The sequence below is a fragment of the Schistocerca gregaria genome, chromosome 3 (assembly GCF_023897955.1).
Source record: "Schistocerca gregaria isolate iqSchGreg1 chromosome 3, iqSchGreg1.2, whole genome shotgun sequence".
NCBI lineage: Eukaryota > Metazoa > Arthropoda > Insecta > Orthoptera > Acrididae > Schistocerca > Schistocerca gregaria.
In genome coordinates, this window is record NC_064922.1 from 154205722 (window position 1) to 154227696 (window position 21975).

The following is a 21975-nucleotide window of genomic DNA, read 5'->3' on the forward strand; positions in this document are numbered from 1 at the left end:
AAACTGTAAATTGCGCATCGGAAGCAATTAACTTGACTCCGAGAAGGACCTCCACACGGTGACCATAGCCACGGTATTCGCATAGTGAGAAGTCATCTGGGGACTGCATTATTGACTCGCGACGCATTTTGTGTGTTCCATCGTCGACTGGAGGATTCAAGGAATACAGTAAACTGTAAATTACGCATCGGAAGCAATTACATTTACTCCGAGAAGGACCTCCACACGGTGACCATAGCCACAATATTCGCATCGTGGAAAGTCATCTGGGGACTGCATAATGTACTTGCGACGCATTTCGTGTGTTCCATCGTCGACTGGAGGATTCAAGGAATACAGTAAACTGTAAATTCCGCATCGGAAGCAATGAACTTGTCTCCGAGGAGGACCTCCACGCGGTGACCACAGCCACGATATTCGTATTGTGAAAAGGCATCTGGGGACTGCATTATTGACTCGTGACGCATTTTGTGTGTTCCATCGTCGACTGGAGGATATAAGGAATACAGTAACCTGTAAATTACGCTTAGGAGACAATTTACTTCACCCCGAGGAGGGCCTCCACACCGTGAACATAGCCACGATAATCCATCGTGGAAAGTCATCTGGGGATTGCTAAATGAACTCGCGACGCATTTTGTGTGTTCCATCGTCGACTGGTGGATTCAAGGAATACAATAAACTGTAAATTGCGCATCGGAAGCAATTACATTTACTCCGAGAAGGACCTCCACACGGTGACCATAGCCACAATATTCGCATCGTGAAAAGTCATCTAGTGACTGCTTAATGTACTCGCGACACATTTTGTGTGTTCCACCATCGACTGGAGGATTCAACGAATACAGTAAACTGTAAATTGCGCATCGGAAGCAATTATCTTGACTCCGAGGAGGACCTCCACATGGTGAAAATAGACACGATATTTGCAACGTGATAAGTCATCTAGGAACTTTATTATTGACTCGCCACCCATTTTGTGTGTTCCACGTCGATTGGAAGATTCAAGGAATACAGTAAACCGTAAATTGCGCATCGTAAGCAATTAGCTTTACACCGAGGAGGGCCTCCACACGGAGACCATAACCACGATATTCGCAACCTGAAAAGTCATCTGGGGACTGCATTATTGACTCGCGACGCATTTTGTGTGTTCCATCGTCGACTGAAGGATTCAAGGAATACAGTAAACTGTAAATTGCGCATCGGAAGCAATTAACTTGACTCCGAGGACGACCGCTACACGCTGACAATAGCCACGTAATTCGCATCGCGAAAAAACATCTGGGGACTGCATTATTGACTCGCGACGCATTTTGTGTGTTCCATCGTCGACTGGAGGATTCAAGGAATACAGTAAACTTTAAATTGCGCTTCGGAAGCAATTAACTTGACTCATAGGAAGACCTCCACATGGTGACCATAGCCACGATATACGCATCGTAAAAAGACATCTGGTAACTGCATTATTGTCACGCGACACATTTTGTGTGTTCCATCGTCGACTGGAGGATTCAAGGAATACAGTAAACTGTAAATTGCGAATCGGAAGCAATTAACTTGACTCCTTGGAGGACCTCCACATGGTGACCATAGCCACGATATTCGCATTATTAGAAGTCATGTGGGGATTGCTCTATTGAATCGCGACGCATTTTGTGTGTTCCATCATCGACTGGATGATTCAAGAACTACAACAAACTGTAAATTGCGCATCGGAAGAGATTATCTTGACATCGAGGAGGACTTCCACACGGTGACCATAGCCACGATAGTTGCATTGTGAAAAGGCATCTGGGGACTGCATAATGTACTCGCGTTGCATTTTGGGTGTTCCATCGTCGACTGGAATATTCAAGATATACAATAAATTGTAAATTGCGCATCGGAAGCAGTTAACTTAACTCTGAGGAGGAATTCCAAACGGTGACCATAGCCATGATATTCACATAGTGAATAGTCATCTGGGGACTGCATAATGTATTCGTGACGCATTTTGTGTGTTCCATCGACGACTGGAAGATTCAAAAAATACAGTAAACTGTAAATTGCGTTTCCGAAGCAATTAACTTGACTCCGAGGAGGACCTCCACACGGTGACCATAGCCACGATATTCGCATCGTGAAAAGTCATCCGGGGTACTGCATTACTGACTCGAGACGCATTTTGTGTGTTCCATCGTCGACTGGAGGATTCAAGGAATACAGTAACCGGTAAATTACACATCGGAAGCAATTAACTTGACTCCGAGGAGGGCCTCCACACGGTGACCATAGCCACGATATTCGCATCGTGAAAAGTCACCTGGCGACTGCATAATGTACTCGTGAAGCATTTTGTGCTTCCATCGTCGTCTGGAGGATTCAAGGAATACAGTGAACTGTAAATAGCACATCAGAAGCAATTAACCTAATTCCGAGAAGTTCCTCCACGCGGTGACCATAGCTACGATATTCGCAACGTGGAAAGTCATCTGGGGACTGCATCATTGACTCGCGACGTATTTAGTGTGTTCCTTCATCGACTGGAGGATGCAAGGAATATAGTAAGCTGTAAATTGCGCATCGGAAGCAATTAACTTGTCTCTGAGGAGGACCTCCACACGGTGACCATAGGTACGATTTTCGCAACGTGAAAATTCACCTGGTGACTGCATTATAGTCTCGCGACGTATTTTGTGTGTTCCTTCATCGACTGGAGGATTCAAGGAATACAGTAAACAGTAAATTGCGCATCGGAAGCAGTTAACTTGACTCCGAGGAGGACCTCCACATGGTGACCATGGCCACGATATTCGCAACTTGGAAAGTCATCTGGGGACTGCATCATTGACTCGCGACGTATTTTCTGTGTTCCATCGTTGACTGCGGGATTCAAAGAATACAGTAAACTTTAAATTGCGCATCGGAAGCAATTAACTTGACTCCGAAGAGGACTGCCACAAGGTGACCATAGCCACGATATTCGCATCGTGAAAATTCATCTGGTGACTGCATTATTGACTCGCGACTCATTTTGTGTGTTCCATCGTCGACTGGAGGATTCATTGAATACAGTAAACAGTAAATTGCGCATCGGAAGAAATTAACTTGACTCCGAGGAGGGCCTCCACACGGTGACCATAGCCACAATATTCGTAACGTGAAAAGTCATCTGGGGACTGCATTAATGAGTCGCTTCGCCTTTTGTGTGTTACATCGTCAACTGGAGTATTCAAGGAATACAGTAAATTGAAAATTGGTCATCAGAAGCAATTAACTTGACTCCGAGGAGGACCTCTACACGCTGACCATAGCCACAAAAATAGCAATGGCGAAAAGTCATCTAGGAACAGCATTATTGACTCGCAACGCATTTTGTGTGTTCCATCGTGGACTGGAGGGTTCAAGGAATACAGTAAACTGTAAATTTTTCATCGGAAGCAATGAACTTGCCGCCGAGGAGGACCTCCACACGGTGACCATAGGTACGATTTTCGCAACGTGAAAATTCATCTGGTGACTGCATTATAGTCTCGCGACGTATTTTGGGTGTTCCTTCATCGACTGGAGCATTCAAGGAATACAGTAAACAGTAAATTTCGCATCGGAAGCAATTAACTTGCCGCCAAGGATGACCTTCACACAGTGACCATAGCCACGATATTCGCATCGCGAAAAGTCATCTAGAGACTGCATTATTGACTGGCGACGCATTTGTTGTGTTCCATCGTCGACTTGAGGATTCAAGGAATACAGTAAACACTAAATTGCGCATCAGAATCAATTAACCTGAATCCGAGGAGTACCTCCACGCGGTGAACACAGCCACGATATTCGCAACGTGGAAAGTCGTCTGTGGACTGCATCATTGACTCTCGACGTATTTTGTGTGTTCCACCGTCGACTGGAGGATTCAACGAATACAGTAAAGTGTAAATTGCGCATCGGAAGACATTTACTTGACTCCGAGGACGACCTCCACACGCTGACCATAGCCACGAAATTCAGATCGAGAAAAATCATCTGGGGACTGCATTATTGACTCGCGACGCATTTTGTGTGTTCCATCGTCGACTGGAGGATTCAAGGAATACAGTAAACTTTAAATTGCGCTTCGGAAGCAATTATCTTGACTCATAGTAGGACCTCCACAGGGTGACCATAGCCATGATATTCGCAACGTGGAAAGTCATCTGGGGACTGCATCATTGACTCGCGACGCATTTTGTGTGTTCCATCGCCGACTGGAGGATTCAAGATATACAATAAACTGTAAATTGCGCATCGGAAGCAATTAACTTGACTCCGAGGAGGAATTCCAAATGGTGACCATAGCCACGATATTCACATCGTGAATAGTCATCTGGGGACTGCAAAATGTAATTGCGTCGCATTCTGTGTATTCCATCGTCGACTGGAGGATTCAAGGAATACAGTAAACTGTAAATTGCGCATCGGAAGCAATTAACTTGCCGCCGAATAGAACCTCCACACAGTGAACATAGCCACGATATTCGCATCGCGAAAATTTATCTGGGGACTGCATTATTGACTCGCCACGCATTGTGTGTGTTCCATCGTCGGCTGGAGGATTCAAGGAATACAGTAAAGTGTAAATTGCGCATCAGAAGCAATTAACATGACTCAGAGGACGACATCAACACGGTGACCATAGCCACGATATTCGCATCGTGAAAAGTCATCTGGGGACTGCATTACTGACTCGCGACGCATTTTGTGTGCTCCATCGTCGACTGGAGGAATCAAGGAATACAGTAAACTGTAAACTGCGCATTGGAAGCGATTAACTTGACTCCGAGGAGTACTTCCACATTGTGACCATAGCCACGATATTCGCATCGTGAAAAGTCACTTGGGGACTGCATAATGTACTCGTGACGATTTTGTGTCTTCCATTGTCGTCAGGAGGATTCAAGGAATACAGTAAACTGGAAATTGCACATCAGAAGCAATTAACATGAATCCGAGGAGTTCCTCCACGCGGTGACCACAGCCACGATATTCGCAACGAGGAAATTCATCTGGTGACTGCATTATTGGCTCGCGACGCATTTTGTGTGTTCCATCGTCGACTGGAGGATTCAAGGAATACAGTAAATTGTAAATTGCGTAACGGAAGCAATTAACTTAAATCCGAGGAGAACCTCCACACGGTGACCATAGCCACTATATTCGCATCGTGTAAAGTCATCTGGGGACTGTATTATTGACCCGCGACGAATGTTGTGTGTTAAATCGTCGACTGGAGGATTCATGGAATACAGTAAACAGTAAATTGCGCGTCGGAGGAAATTAACTTGACTCCGAGGAGGGCCTCCACACGGTGACCATAGCCACAATATTCGTATTGTGAAAAGTGATCTGGGGACTGCAAAATGTACTTGAGTCGCATTCTGTGTATTCCATCGTCGACTGGAGGTTTCAAGGAATACCGTAAACTGTAAATTACGCATCGGAAGCAATATACATGACTCCGAGGAGGACCTCCACACTGTGACCATAGCCACGATATTCGCATCGTGAAAAGTCATCTGGAAACTGCATTATTGACTCGCGACGCATTTTGTGTGTTCCATCGTCGCCTGGATTATTCAAGATATACAATAAACTGTAAATTGCGCATCGGAAGCAATTAACTTGACTCTGAGGAGGAATTCCAAACGGTGACCATAGCCACGATATTCACATCGTGAATAGTCATCTGGGGACTGCATAATGTACTCGTGACGCATTTTGTGTGTTCCATCGTCGACTGGAAGATTCAAGGAATACAGTAAACTGTAAATTACGCATCGGAAGCAATTAACTTCACTCCGAGGAGTACCTCCACACGGTGACCATAGCCACTATATTCGCATTGTGAAAAGTCACCTGGGGACTGCATAATGTATTCGCAATGCATTTTATGTGTTCCATCGTCGACTGAAATATTCAAGGAATACAGTAAACTGTAAATTGCTCATCGGAAGCAATTACCTTGACTCCGAGGAGGACGTCCACACTATGACCATAGCCACGATATCAGTAACGTGAAAAGTCATCTGGGGACTGCAATATGGACTCGCCACTTCTTTTGTGTGTTCATTCGTCGACTGGAGGATACAGGGAATACAGTAAACTGTAAATTGCGCATCGGAAGCGATTAACGTGACTCTGAATATATCCTCCACACGGTGACCATAGCCACGATATTCACATCGTGAAAAGTCATCTAGTGACTGCTTAATGTACTCGCGACACATTTTGTGTGTTCCACCATCGAATGGAGGATTCAACGAATACAGTAAACTGTAAATTGCGCATCGGAAGCAATTATCTTGACTCCGAGGAGGACCTCCACATGGTGAAAATAGACACGATATTTGCAACGTGATAAGTCATCTAGGAACTTTATTATTGACTCGCCACCCATTTTGTGTGTTCCACGTCGATTGGAAGATTCAAGGAATACAGTAAACCGTAAATTGCGCATCGTAAGCAATTAGCTTTACACCGAGGAGGGCCTCCACACGGAGACCATAACCACGATATTCGCAACCTGAAAAGTCATCTGGGGACTGCATTATTGACTCGCGACGCATTTTGTGTGTTCCATCGTCGACTGAAGGATTCAAGGAATACAGTAAACTGTAAATTGCGCATCGGAAGCAATTAACTTGACTCCGAGGACGACCGCTACACGCTGACAATAGCCACGTAATTCGCATCGCGAAAAAACATCTGGGGACTGCATTATTGACTCGCGACGCATTTTGTGTGTTCCATCGTCGACTGGAGGATTCAAGGAATACAGTAAACTTTAAATTGCGCTTCGGAAGCAATTAACTTGACTCATAGGAAGACCTCCACATGGTGACCATAGCCACGATATACGCATCGTAAAAAGACATCTGGTAACTGCATTATTGTCACGCGACACATTTTGTGTGTTCCATCGTCGACTGGAGGATTCAAGGAATACAGTAAACTGTAAATTGCGAATCGGAAGCAATTAACTTGACTCCTTGGAGGACCTCCACATGGTGACCATCGCCACGATATTCGCATTATTAGAAGTCATGTGGGGATTGCTCTATTGAATCGCGACGCATTTTGTGTGTTCCATCATCGACTGGATGATTCAAGAACTACAACAAACTGTAAATTGCGCATCGGAAGAGATTATCTTGACATCGAGGAGGACTTCCACACGGTGACCATAGCCACGATAGTTGCATTGTGAAAAGGCATCTGGGGACTGCATAATGTACTCGCGTTGCATTTTGGGTGTTCCATCGTCGACTGGAATATTCAAGATATACAATAAATTGTAAATTGCGCATCGGAAGCAGTTAACTTAACTCTGAGGAGGAATTCCAAACGGTGCCCATAGCCATGATATTCACATCGTGAATAGTCATCTGGGGACTGCATAATGTATTCGTGACGCATTTTGTGTGTTCCATCGACGACTGGAAGATTCAAAAAATACAGTAAACTGTAAATTGCGTTTCAGAAGCAATTAACTTGACTCCGAGGAGGACCTCCACACGGTGACCATAGCCACGATATTCGCATCGTGAAAAGTCATCCGGGGTACTGCATTACTGACTCGAGACGCATTTTGTGTGTTCCATCGTCGACTGGAGGATTCAAGGAATACAGTAACCGGTAAATTACACATCGGAAGCAATTAACTTGACTCCGAGGAGGGCCTCCACACGGTGACCATAGCCACGATATTCGCATCGTGAAAAGTCACCTGGCGACTGCATAATGTACTCGTGAAGCATTTTGTGCTTCCATCGTCGTCTGGAGGATTCAAGGAATACAGTGAACTGTAAATAGCACATCAGAAGCAATTAACCTAATTCCGAGAAGTTCCTCCACGCGGTGACCATAGCTACGATATTCGCAACGTGGAAAGTCATCTGGGGACTGCATCATTGACTCGCGACGTATTTAGTGTGTTCCTTCATCGACTGGAGGATGCAAGGAATATAGTAAGCTGTAAATTGCGCATCGGAAGCAATTAACTTGACTCCGAGGAGGACCTCCACACGGTGACCATAGGTACGATTTTCGCAACGTGAAAATTCACCTGGTGACTGCATTATAGTCTCGCGACGTATTTTGTGTGTTCCTTCATCGACTGGAGGATTCAAGGAATACAGTAAACAGTAAATTGCGCATCGGAAGCAGTTAACTTGACTCCGAGGAGTACCTCCACATGGTGACCATAGCCACAATTTTCGCATTATGAAAAGTCATCTGGGGACGGCATAATGTACTCGCGTTGCATTTTGTGTGTTCCATCGTCGACTGGAGGATTCAAGGAATACAGTAAACTGTAAATTGCGCTTCGGAAGCAATTAACTTGAATCCGAGGAGGACCTCCACATGGTGACCATGGCCACGATATTCGCAACTTGGAAAGTCATCTGGGGACTGCATCATTGACTCGCGACGTATTTTCTGTGTTCCATCGTTGACTGCGGGATTCAAAGAATACAGTAAACTTTAAATTGCGCATCGGAAGCAATTAACTTGACTCCGAAGAGGACTGCCACAAGGTGACCATAGCCACGATATTCGCATCGTGAAAATTCATCTGGTGACTGCATTATTGACTCGCGACTCATTTTGTGTGTTCCATCGTCGACTGGAGGATTCATTGAATACAGTAAACAGTAAATTGCGCATCGGAAGAAATTAACTTGACTCCGAGGAGGGCCTCCACACGGTGACCATAGCCACAATATTCGTAACGTGAAAAGTCATCTGGGGACTGCATTAATGAGTCGCTTCGCCTTTTGTGTGTTACATCGTCAACTGGAGTATTCAAGGAATACAGTAAATTGAAAATTGGTCATCAGAAGCAATTAACTTGACTCCGAGGAGGACCTCTACACGCTGACCATAGCCACAAAAATAGCAATGGCGAAAAGTCATCTAGGAACAGCATTATTGACTCGCAACGCATTTTGTGTGTTCCATCGTCGACTGGAGGGTTCAAGGAATACAGTAAACTGTAAATTTTTCATCGGAAGCAATGAACTTGCCGCCGAGGAGGACCTCCACACGGTGACCATAGGTACGATTTTCGCAACGTGAAAATTCATCTGGTGACTGCATTATAGTCTCGCGACGTATTTTGGGTGTTCCTTCATCGACTGGAGCATTCAAGGAATACAGTAAACAGTAAATTTCGCATCGGAAGCAATTAACTTGCCGCCAAGGATGACCTTCACACAGTGACCATAGCCACGATATTCGCATCGCGAAAAGTCATCTAGAGACTGCATTATTGACTGGCGACGCATTTGTTGTGTTCCATCGTCGACTTGAGGATTCAAGGAATACAGTAAACACTAAATTGCGCATCAGAATCAATTAACCTGAATCCGAGGAGTACCTCCACGCGGTGAACACAGCCACGATATTCGCAACGTGGAAAGTCGTCTGTGGACTGCATCATTGACTCTCGACGTATTTTGTGTGTTCCACCGTCGACTGGAGGATTCAACGAATACAGTAAAGTGTAAATTGCGCATCGGAAGACATTTACTTGACTCCGAGGACGACCTCCACACGCTGACCATAGCCACGAAATTCAGATCGTGAAAAATCATCTGGGGACTGCATTATTGACTCGCGACGCATTTTGTGTGTTCCATCGTCGACTGGAGGATTCAAGGAATACAGTAAACTTTAAATTGCGCTTCGGAAGCAATTATCTTGACTCATAGTAGGACCTCCACAGGGTGACCATAGCCATGATATTCGCAACGTGGAAAGTCATCTGGGGACTGCATCATTGACTCGCGACGCATTTTGTGTGTTCCATCGCCGACTGGAGGATTCAAGATATACAATAAACTGTAAATTGCGCATCGGAAGCAATTAACTTGACTCCGAGGAGGAATTCCAAATGGTGACCATAGCCACGATATTCACATCGTGAATAGTCATCTGGGGACTGCAAAATGTAATTGCGTCGCATTCTGTGTATTCCATCGTCGACTGGAGGATTCAAGGAATACAGTAAACTGTAAATTGCGCATCGGAAGCAATTAACTTGCCGCCGAATAGAACCTCCACACAGTGAACATAGCCACGATATTCGCATCGTGAAAAGTCATCTGGTGACTGCATAATGTACTCGTGACGCATTTTGTGTGTTCCTTCATCAACTGGACTAATCAAGGAATACAGTAAACTGTAAATTGCGAATCGGAAGCAATTAACTTGACTCCGAGGAGGACCTCCTCACGGTGACCATAGCTACGATTTCTCATCGTGAAAATTCATCTGGTGACTGCATTATTGGCTCGCGACGCATTTTGTGTGTTCCATCGTCGACTGGAGGATTCAAGGAATACAGTAAATTGTAAATTGCGTAACGGAAGCAATTAACTTAAATCCGAGGAGAACCTCCACACGGTGACCATAGCCACTATATTCGCATCGTGTAAAGTCATCTGGGGACTGTATTATTGACCCGCGACGAATGTTGTGTGTTAAATCGTCGACTGGAGGATTCATGGAATACAGTAAACAGTAAATTGCGCGTCGGAGGAAATTAACTTGACTCCGAGGAGGGCCTCCACACGGTGACCATAGCCACAATATTCGTATTGTGAAAAGTGATCTGGGGACTGCAAAATGTACTTGAGTCGCATTCTGTGTATTCCATCGTCGACTGGAGGATTCAAGGAATACAGTAAACTGTAAATTACGCATCGGAAGCAATATACATGACTCCGAGGAGGACCTCCACACGGTGACCATAGCCACGATATTCGCATCGTGAAAAGTCATCTGGAAACTGCATTATTGACTCGCGACGCATTTTGTGTGTTCCATCGTCGCCTGGATTATTCAAGATATACAATAAACTGTAAATTGCGCATCGGAAGCAATTAACTTGACTCTGAGGAGGAATTCCAAACGGTGACCATAGCCACGATATTCACATCGTGAATAGTCATCTGGGGACTGCATAATGTACTCGTGACGCATTTTGTGTGTTCCATCGTCGACTGGAAGATTCAAGGAATACAGTAAACTGTAAATTACGCATCGGAGGCAATTAACTTCACTCCGAGGAGTACCTCCACACGGTGACCATAGCCACTATATTCGCATTGTGAAAAGTCACCTGGGGACTGCATAATGTATTCGCAATGCATTTTATGTGTTCCATCGTCGACTGAAATATTCAAGGAATACAGTAAACTGTAAATTGCTCATCGGAAGCAATTACCTTGACTCCGAGGAGGACGTCCACACTATGACCATAGCCACGATATCAGTAACGTGAAAAGTCATCTGGGGACTGCAATATGGACTCGCCACTTCTTTTGTGTGTTCATTCGTCGACTGGAGGATACAGGGAATACAGTAAACTGTAAATTGCGCATCGGAAGCGATTAACGTGACTCCGAGGAGGACTTCCACATGGTGACCATAGCCACGATATTCGCATCGCGAAAAGTTATCTTGGGACTGCATTATTGGCTCGCGACGCATTTTGTGTGTTCCATCGTCGACTGGAGGATTCTAGGAATACAGTAAACTGTAAATTGCGCATCAGAAGCAATTAACTTTAATCCGAGGAGGACCTCCACATGGTGACCATAGCCACGATATTCGCAACGTGGGAAGTCATCTGGGGACTGCATCATTGACTCGCGGCGTATTTTCTGTGTTCCATCGTAGACAGCGGGATTCAAAGAATACTGTAAACTTTAAATTGCGCATCGGAAGCAATTAACTTTAATCCGAGGAGGACCTCCACATGGTGACCATAGCCACGATATTCGCATCGTAAAAATTCATCTGTTGACTGCATTATTGACTTGCGACTCATTTTGTGTGTTCCATCGTCGACTGGAGGATTCATGGAATACAGTAAACAGTAAATTGCGCATCGGAAGAAATTAACTTGACTCCGAGGAGGACCTCCACATGGTGAACATAGCCACGATATTCGCATCGCGAAAAGTTATCTTGGGACTGCATTATAGACTCGCCACGCATTGTGTGTGTTCCATCGTCGGCTGGAGGATTCAAGGAATACCGTCAAGTGTAAATTGCGCATCAGAAGCAATTAACATAACTCAGAGGACGAAATCAACAAGGTGACCATAGCCACGATATTCGTATCGTGAAAAGTCATCTGGGGACTGCATTACTGACTCGCGTCGCATTTTGTGTGTTCCATCGTCGACTGGAGGATTCAAGGAATACAGTAAACTGTAAACTGCCCATTAGAAGCGATTAACTTGACTCCGAGGAGTACTTCCACATGGTGACCATAGCCACGATATTCGCATCGTGAAAAGTCACCTGGGGACTGCATAATGTACTCGTGACGCTTTTTGTGTGTTCCATCGTCGTCTGGAGGATTCAAGGAATACAGTAAACTGTAAATTGCGCATCAGAGGCAATTAACATGAATCCGAGGGGTTCCTCCACGCGGTGACCATAGCCACGATATTCGCAACGTGGAAAGTCATCTGGGGACTGCATCATTGACTCGCGACGTATTTAGTGTGTTCCTTCATCAACCTGAGGAATCAAAAAATACAGTAAACTGTAAATTGCGAATCGGAAGCAATTAACTTGACTCCGAGGAGGACCTCCCCACGGTGACCATAGCTACGATATTCGCATCGTGAAAATTCATCTGGTGACTGCATTAATGGCTCGCGACGCATCTTGTGTGTTCCATCGTCGACTGGAGGATTCAAAGAATACAGTAAACTGTAAATTGCGCATCGGAAGCAATTAACTTGACTCCGAGGAGGACCTCTATACGGTGACCATAGCCACGATATTCGCATCGTGAAAAGTCATCTGGCGACTGCATTAATGACTCAAAACGCATTTTGTGTGTTCCATCGTCGACTGAAGGGTTCAAGGAATACAGTAAACTGTAACTTTTTCATCGGAAGCAATGAACTTGACTCCGAGGAGAACCTCCACACGGTGACCATAGCCACGATATTCGCATCGCGAAAAGTCATCTGGGGACTGTATTATTGACTCGCCACGCATTGTGCGTGTGGTCCATCGTCGGCTGGAGGATTAAGGAATACAGTCAAGTGTAAATTACGCATCGGAAGCAATTAACATGACTCAGAGGACGACATCAACACTTTGACCATAGCCACGATATTCGCATTGTGAAAAGTCACCTGGGGACTGCATAATGTACTCGTGACGCATTTTGTGTGTTCCATCGTCGTCTTGAGGATTCAAGGAATACAGTAAACTGTAAATTGCGCATCAGAAGCAATTAACCTGAATCCTTGGAGGACCTCCACGTGGTGACCATAGCAACGATATTCGCATCGTGGAAAGTCATGTGGGGTCTGCATTATTGACTCGCAAAACATTTTGTGTGTTACTTCGTCGACTGGAGGATTCACGGAACACAGTAAACTGTAAATTGCGCATTGGAAGCAATTAACTGAACTCCGAGGTTGACCTCAAAACGGTGACCATAGCTTCGATATTCGCATCGTGGAAAGTCATCTGGGGACGGCATTATTGACTCGCGACACATTTTGTGTGTTCCATCGTCGACTGGAGGGTTCCAGGAATACAGTGAACTGTAAGTTTTTCATCTGAAGCAATTAACTTGACGCCGAGGAGGACCTCCACATGGTGACCATAGCAACAATATTCACATCGCCAAAAGTCATCTGTGTACTCCATTATTGACTCGCGACGCATTTTGTGTGTTCCATCGTCGGCTGGAGGATTCAAGGAATACAGTAAATTGTAAATTTCGCATCGTAAGCAATTAACATGACTCAGAGGACGACATCAACACGGTGACCATAGCCACGATTATCGCAACATGGAAAGTCATCTGGGGTCTGCATCATTGACTCGCGACGCATTTTGTGTATTCCATCGTCGACTGGAGGATTCGAGGAATACAGTAAAGTGTAAATTGCGCTTCGGAAGCAATTAACTTGACTCATAGGAGGACCTCCACACGGTGACACTAGCCACGATATATGCATCGTGAAAAGACATTTGTTTACTGCATTATGGACACGCGACACATTTTGTGTGTTCCATCGTCGACTGGAGGATTCAAGGAATACAGTAAACTGTAAATTGCGCATGGGAAGCAGTTAACTTGTCTCCGAGGAGGACCTCCACACGGTGACCATAGCCACTACATTTGCATCATGTAAAGTCATCTGGGGACTGCATTATTGACTCGCGACGAATTTTGTGTGTTAAATCGTCGACTGGAGGATTCAAAGAATACAGTAAACTGTAAATTTCGCATCGGAAGCAATTAACTTGCCGCCAAGGAGGACCTCCACACAGTGACCATAACCACGATATTCACATCGCGAAAAGTCATCTAGGGACTGCATTATTGACTCGCGACGCATTTTTTGTGTTCCATCGTCGACTTGAGGATTCAAGGAATACAGTAAACTGTAAATTGCGCATCGGAAGCAATAAACATTACTCCGAGGAGGACCTCAACACGGTGACCAGAGCCACGATATTCGCATCGTGAAAAGTCATGTGGGGACTGGATTATTGACTCGCGACACATTTTGTGTCTTATATGGTCGACTGGAGGATTCAAGGAATACAGTAAACTGTAAATCGTGCAATGGAGGCAATTAACTTAAATCCGAGGAGGACCACCACATGGTGACCATAGCCACGATATTCGCAACGTGTAAAGTCATCTGGGGACTGCATTATTGACTAGCGACGAATTTTGTGTGTTAAATCGTCGACTGGAGGATTCAAGGAATACAGTAAACTGTGAATTTCGCATCGGAAGCAATTAACTTGACTCCGAGGACTACCTCCACACGGTGAACATAGCCACGATATTCGCATCGTTAAACGTCATGTGCTGACTGCATTATTGACTCGCGACGCATTTTGTGTGTTCCATCGTCGACTGAAGGATTCAAGATATACAATAAACTGTAAATTGCGCATCGGAAGCAATTAACTAGACTCCGAGGAGGAATTCCACACGGTGACCGTAGCCACTATATTCACATCGTGAATAGTCATCTGGGGTCTTCATAATGTACTCGTGACGCATTTTGTGTGTTCCATCGACGACTGGAAGATTCAACGAATACAGTAAACTGTAAACTACGCATCGGAAGCAATTAACTTCACTCTGAGTAGTACCTCCACACGGTGACCATAGCCACAATTTTCGCATTGTGAAAAGTCACCTGGGGACTGCATAATGTACTCGCAATGCATTTTGTGTGTTCCATCGTCGACTGGAATATTCAAGGAATACAGTAAACTGTAAAATGCAGATCGGAAGTATTAGCTTGACTCCGAGGAGGACCTCCAGACTATGACCATAGCCACGATATCAGTAACGTGAAAAGTCATCTGGGGACAGCATTATGGACTCGCCACTTATTTTGTGTGTTCATTCGTGGACTGGAGGATACAAGGAATACAGTAAACGGTAAATTACGTAAGGGAGGCAATTAGCTTGACACCGAGGAGGACCGCCACACGGTGACCATAGCCACGTTATTCGCATCGTGAAAATTCATCTGGGGAATGCATTATTGACTCGCCACGCATTTTGTGTGTTCCATTGTCGACTGGAGGAATCAAGGAATACAGTAAACTGTAAATTACGCATCGGAAGCAATTAACTTGACTCCGAGGAGGACCTCCACATGGTGACCATAGCCATGATACTCGCATCGTGAAAAGTCATCTGGGGACTGCATTATTGACTCGCAACGCATTTTGTGTGTTGCATCGTCGACTGGAGGATTCAAGGAATACAGTAAACTGTAAACTGCGCATCGGAAGCAATTAACTTGACTCCGAGGAGGACATCCACATGGTGACCATAGCAACGCTATTCGCATCGTGAAAAGTAATCTGGGCACTGCATTATTGACTCGCGACGCATTTTGTGTGTTCCACCGTCGACTGGAGTATTCATGGAATACAGTACACTGTAAATTGCGCATCCGAAGTAATTAACATAACCCCGAGGACGACCTCCACACGGTGACCATACCCACGAAATTCGCATCGTGAAAAAACATCTGGGGAATGCATTATTTACTCGCGACGCATTTGGTGTGTTCCATCGTTGACTGGAGGATTCAAAGAATACAGTAAACTTTAAATTGCGCTTCGGAAGAAATTAACTTGACTCCGATGAGGACCGCCATACGATGACCATATCCACTATTTTTGCATCGTGAAAAGTCATCTGGGGAATGCATTATTGACTTGCGACACATTTTGTGTGTTCCATTGTCGACTGGAGGATTCAAGGAATACAGTCAACTGTAAATTGCGCATGGGAAGCAATTAACTTGACTCCGAGGAGGACCTCCACACGGTGACCATAGCCACGTTATTCGCATCGTGAGAATTCATCTGGGGAATGCATTATTGACTCGCGACGCATTTTGTGTGTTCCATTGTCGACTGGAGGATTCAAGGAATACAGTAAACTGTAAATTGCGCATCGAAAGCAATTAACTTGACTCCGAGGAGGACCTCCAGATGGTGACCATAGTCACAATTTTCTCATTGTGAAAAGTCATCTGGGTACTGCATAATGTACACGCGTTGCATTTTGTGTGTTCCATCGTCGACTGGAGGATTCAAGGAATACAGTAAACTGTAAATTGCGCATCGGAAGCAATTAACTTGAATCCGAGGAGGACCTCCACACGGTGAACATAGCCACGATATTTGCATCGTGGAAAGTCATCTGGGGACTCCATTATTGACTCGCCACACATTTTGTGTGGTCCATCGTCGGCTGGAGGATTCAAGGAATACAGTAAATTGTAAATTGCGCATCGGAAGCAATTAACATGACTCAGAGGACGTCATCAAGACTGTGACCATAGCCACGATATTTGCATCGTGAAAAGTCATCTGGGGACTGCATTATTGACTTGTCACGCATTTTGTGTGTTCCATCGTCGACTGGAGGAGACAAGGAATACAGTAAACTATAAATTGCGCATCGGAAGAGATTAACTTGACTCCGAGGAGAACCTCCTCACGGTGACCATAGCCACGATATTCGCATCATTAAAAGTCATGTGGGGACTGCTTTATTGACTCGCGACGCATTTTGTGTGTTCCATCGTCGACTGGAGGATTCAAGAAATACAACAAACCGTATATTGCGCATCGGAAGCAATTAACTTGACTCCGAGAAGGACTTCCACATGGTGACCATAGCCACGATATTCGCATCGTGAAAAGTCACCTGGGGACTGCATAATGCACTCGTGATGCATTTTGTGTGTTCCATCGTCGTCTGGAGGATTCAAGGAATACAGTAAACAGTAAATTGCGCATCGGACGAAATAAACTTGACTCCGTGGAGATCCTCCACACGGTGACCATAGCCACGATATTCGCAACGTGCAAAGTCATCTGGGGACTGCATCATTGACTCGCGACGTATTTTGTGTGTTCCATCAACGACTGGAGGATTCAAGGAATACAGTCTACTGTAAATTGCGCATCGGAAGCAATTAACTTGCCGCCAAGGAGGACCTCCACACTGTGACCATAGCCACGATATTCGCATCGTGAAAAGTCATCTGGAAACTGCATTATTGACCCGCGACGCATTTTGTGTGTTCCATCGTCGATTGGAGGATTCAAGGAATAAAGTAAACTGTAAATTGCGCATCGGAAGCAATTAACTTGACCCCGAGGACTACCTCCACACGGTGAACATACCCACGATATTCGCATCGTTAAAAGTCACGTGCTGACTGCATTATTGTCTCGCGACGCATATTGTGTGTTCCATCGTCGACTGGAGGATTCAAGATATACAATAAACAGTAAATTGCGCATCGGAAGCAATTAACTTGACTCCGAGGAGGAATTCCACACGGTGATCATAGCCACGATATTCACATCGTGAATAGTCATCTGGGGACTGCATAATGTACTCGTGACGCATTTTGTGTGTTCCATCGACGACTGGAAGATTCAAGGAATAAAGTAAACTGTAAATTACGCATCGGAAGCAATTAACTTCACTCCGAGTAATACCTCCACACGGTGACCATAGGCACTATATTCGCATTGTGAAAAGTCACCTGGGGACTGCATAATATACTCGCAATGAGTTTTGTGTGTTCCATCGTCGACTGGAATATTCAAGGAATACAGTAAACTATGAATTGCGAATTGGAAGCATTTACCTTGACTCCGAGGAGGACCTTCACACTATGACTATAGCCACGATATCAGTAACGTGAAAAGTCATGTGGGGACTGCATTATGGACTCGCCACTTATTTTGTGTGTTCATTCGTCGACTGGAGGATACAAGGAGTACAGTAAACGGTAAATACGCATCGGAGGCAATTAGCTTGACACCGAGGAAGACCGCCACACAGTGACCATAGCCACGATATTCGCATCGAGAAAAGTTACCTGGTGACTGCATTATTGACTCGCGACGAATTCTGTGTGTTCCATCTTAGACTGGAGGAACCGAGGAATACAGTAAACTGTAAATTGCGCATCGGAAGCAATTAAGTTGACTCCGAGGAGGACCTCCACACTGTGACCATAGCCATGATATTCGCATCGTGAAAAGTCATCTGGGGACTGCATTATTGACTCGCAACGCATTTTGTGTGTTCCATCGTCGACTGGAGGGTTCAAGGAATACAATAAACTGTAAATTTTTCATCGGAAGCAACTAACTTGCCGCCGAGGAGAACCTCCACACGGTGACCATAGCCACGATATTCGCATCGCGAAATGTTATCTGGGGACTGCATTATTGACTCGCCACGCATTGTGTGTGCTCCATCGTCGGCTGGATGATTCAAGGAATACAGTCAAGTAAAAATTGCGAATCGGAAGCAATTAACATGACTCAGAGGACGACATCAACACGGTAACCATAGCCACGATATTCGCATCGTGAAAAGTCATCTTGGGACTGCATTACTGACTCGCGACGCATTTTGTGTGCTCCATCGTCGACTGGAGAATTCAAGGAATACAGTAAACTGTAAACTGCGCATCGGAAGCAATTAATTTGACTCCGAAGAGGACCGCCACACGATGACCATAGCCAATATATTCGCATCATGAAAAGTCATCTGGGGAATGCATAATGTACTCGCGTTGCATTTTGTTTGTTCCATCGTCGACTGGAGAGTTCAAGGAATACAGTAAACTGTAAATTTTTCATCTGAAGCAATTAACTTGCCGCCGAGGAAGATCTCCAAGCGGTGACCATAGCCACAATATTCACATCGCGAAAAGTCATCTGGGGACTCAATTATTGACTAGCGACGCATTTTGTGTGTTCCATCGTCGGCTGGAGGATTCAAGGAATACAGTAAATTGTAAATTGCGCATCGGAAGCAATTAACTTGACTCATAGGAGGACCTCCACACGGTGACCATAGCAACGATATACGCATCGTGAAAAGACATCTGGTGACTGCATTTTTGACGCGCGACACATTTTGTGTGTTCCATCGTCGACTTGAGGATTCAAGGAATACAGTAAACTGTAAATTGCGCATCGGAAGCAATTAATTTGACTCCGATCAGGACCTCCAGATGGTGACCATAGCCACAATTTTCGCCTTGTGAAAAGTCATCTGGGGAATGCATAATGTACTCGCGTTGCATTTTGTGTGTTCCATCGTCGACTGGAGGATTCAAGGAATACAGTAAACTGTAAATTGCGCATCGGAAGCAATTAACTTGTATCCGTGGAGGACCTCCACACGGTGACCATAGCCACGATATTCGCATGTGGAAAGTCATGTGGGGACTGCATTATTGACTCGCGACACATTTTGTGTGTTACATCATCGACTGGAGGATTCAAGGAATTCAGAAAACTGTAAATTGCGAAATGGAAGCAATTAACTTAACTCCGAGGTTGACCTCCACTCGGTGACCATAGCTTCGATATTCGCATCGTGGAAAGTCATCTGGGGACGGCATTATTGACTCGCGTCGCATTTTGTGTGTTCCATCGTCGACTGGAGGGTTCAAGGAATACAGTTAACTGTAAATATCTCATCTGAAGCAATTAACTTGCCGCCGAGGAGGACCTCCTCACGGTGACCATAGCCACGATATTCGCATCATTAAAAGTCATGTGGGGACTGCTTTATTGACTCGCGACGCATTTTGTGTGTTCCATCGTCGACTGGAGGATTCAAGAAATACAACAAACTGTAAATTGCGCAGCGGAAGCAATTAACTTGACTCCGAGAAGGACTTGCACATGGTGACCACAGCCACGATATTCGCATCATGAAAAGTCACCTGGGGACTGCATAATGTACTCGTGACGCATTTAGTGTGTTCCATCGTCGTCTGGAGGATTCAAGGAATAGAGTAAACAGTAAATTGCGCATCGGAAGAAATTAAATTCACTCCGACGAGTCGTCCACACGGTGACCATAGCCACGATATTCGCTACGTGCAAAGTCAACTGGAGACTGCATCATTGACTCGCGACGGATTTTGTGTGTTCCATCGTCGGCTGGAGGATACAAGGAATACAGTCAAGTGTAAATTGCGCATCGGTAGCAATTAACATGACTCAGAGGACGACATCAACACGGTGACCATAGCCACGATATTCGCATCGTGAAAAGTCATTTGGGGACTGCATTACTGACTCGCGACGCATTTTGTGTGTTCCATCGTCGACTGGAGGATTCAAGGAATACAGTCTACTGTAAATTGCGCATCGGAAGCGAATAACTTGACTCCGAGGAGGACTTCCACATGGTGACCATAGCCACGATATTAGCATCTTGAAAAGACACCTGGGGACTGCATAATGTACTCGTGACGCATTTTGTGTGTTCCATCGTCGTCTGGCGGATTCAAGGAATACAGTAAACTGTAAATTGCGCATCATAACCAATTAACCTGAATCCGAGGAGTTCCTCCACGCGGTGAGCATAACCACGATATTCGCAACGTGGAAAGTCACCTCGGGACTGCATCATTGACTCGCGACGTATTTAGTGTTCCTTCATCGACTTTAGGATTCAAGGAATACAGTAAACTGTAAATTGCGCATTGGAAGCAATTAACTTGACTCCGAGGAGGACCTCCACTCCATGACCATAGCCACGATATTCGCATCGTGAAAAGTTATTTGGTCACTGCATTATTGACTCGCGACACATTTTGTGTGTTATATCGTCGACTGGAGGATTCAAGGAATACAGTAAACTGTAAATTGCGCAATGGAAGCAATTAACTTAAATCCGAGGAGGACCTCCACACGGTGACCATAGCCACGATATTCGCATTCCGAAAAGACATCTAGGGACAGCATTATTGACTCGCGTCGCATTTTTCGTGTTCCATCGTCGACTTGAGGATTCAAGGAATACAGTAAATTTTAAAATGCGCATCTGAAGCAATTAACATGACTCAGAGGACGACCTCGACACGGTGACCATAGCCACGATAGTCGCATCGTGGAAAGTTATCTGGGAAGTGCATTATTGACACGCGACGCATTTTGTGTGTTCCATCGTCGACTGGAGATTTCAAGGAATACAGAAAACTGTAAATTGCGCATCGGAAGCAATTAACTTGACTCCGATGATTAATTCAACACGGTGACCATAGTCACGATAATCACATCGTGAAAAGTCATCTGGGGACTGCATAATGTACTCACGATGCATTTTTTGTGTTCCATCGTCGACTGGAGGATTCAAGGAATACAGTAAACTGTAATTTTCGCATCGGAAGCAATTAACTTACCGCCGAGGAGGACCTCCACACGGTGACCATAGCCACGATATTCGCATCGCTAAAAGTCATATGCGGACTGCATTATTGACTCGCGACGCTTATTGTGTGTTCCATCGTCGACTGGAGGATTCAAGATATACAATAAACTGTAAATTTCGCATCGGAAGCAATTAACTTGACTCCGAGGATTAATTCC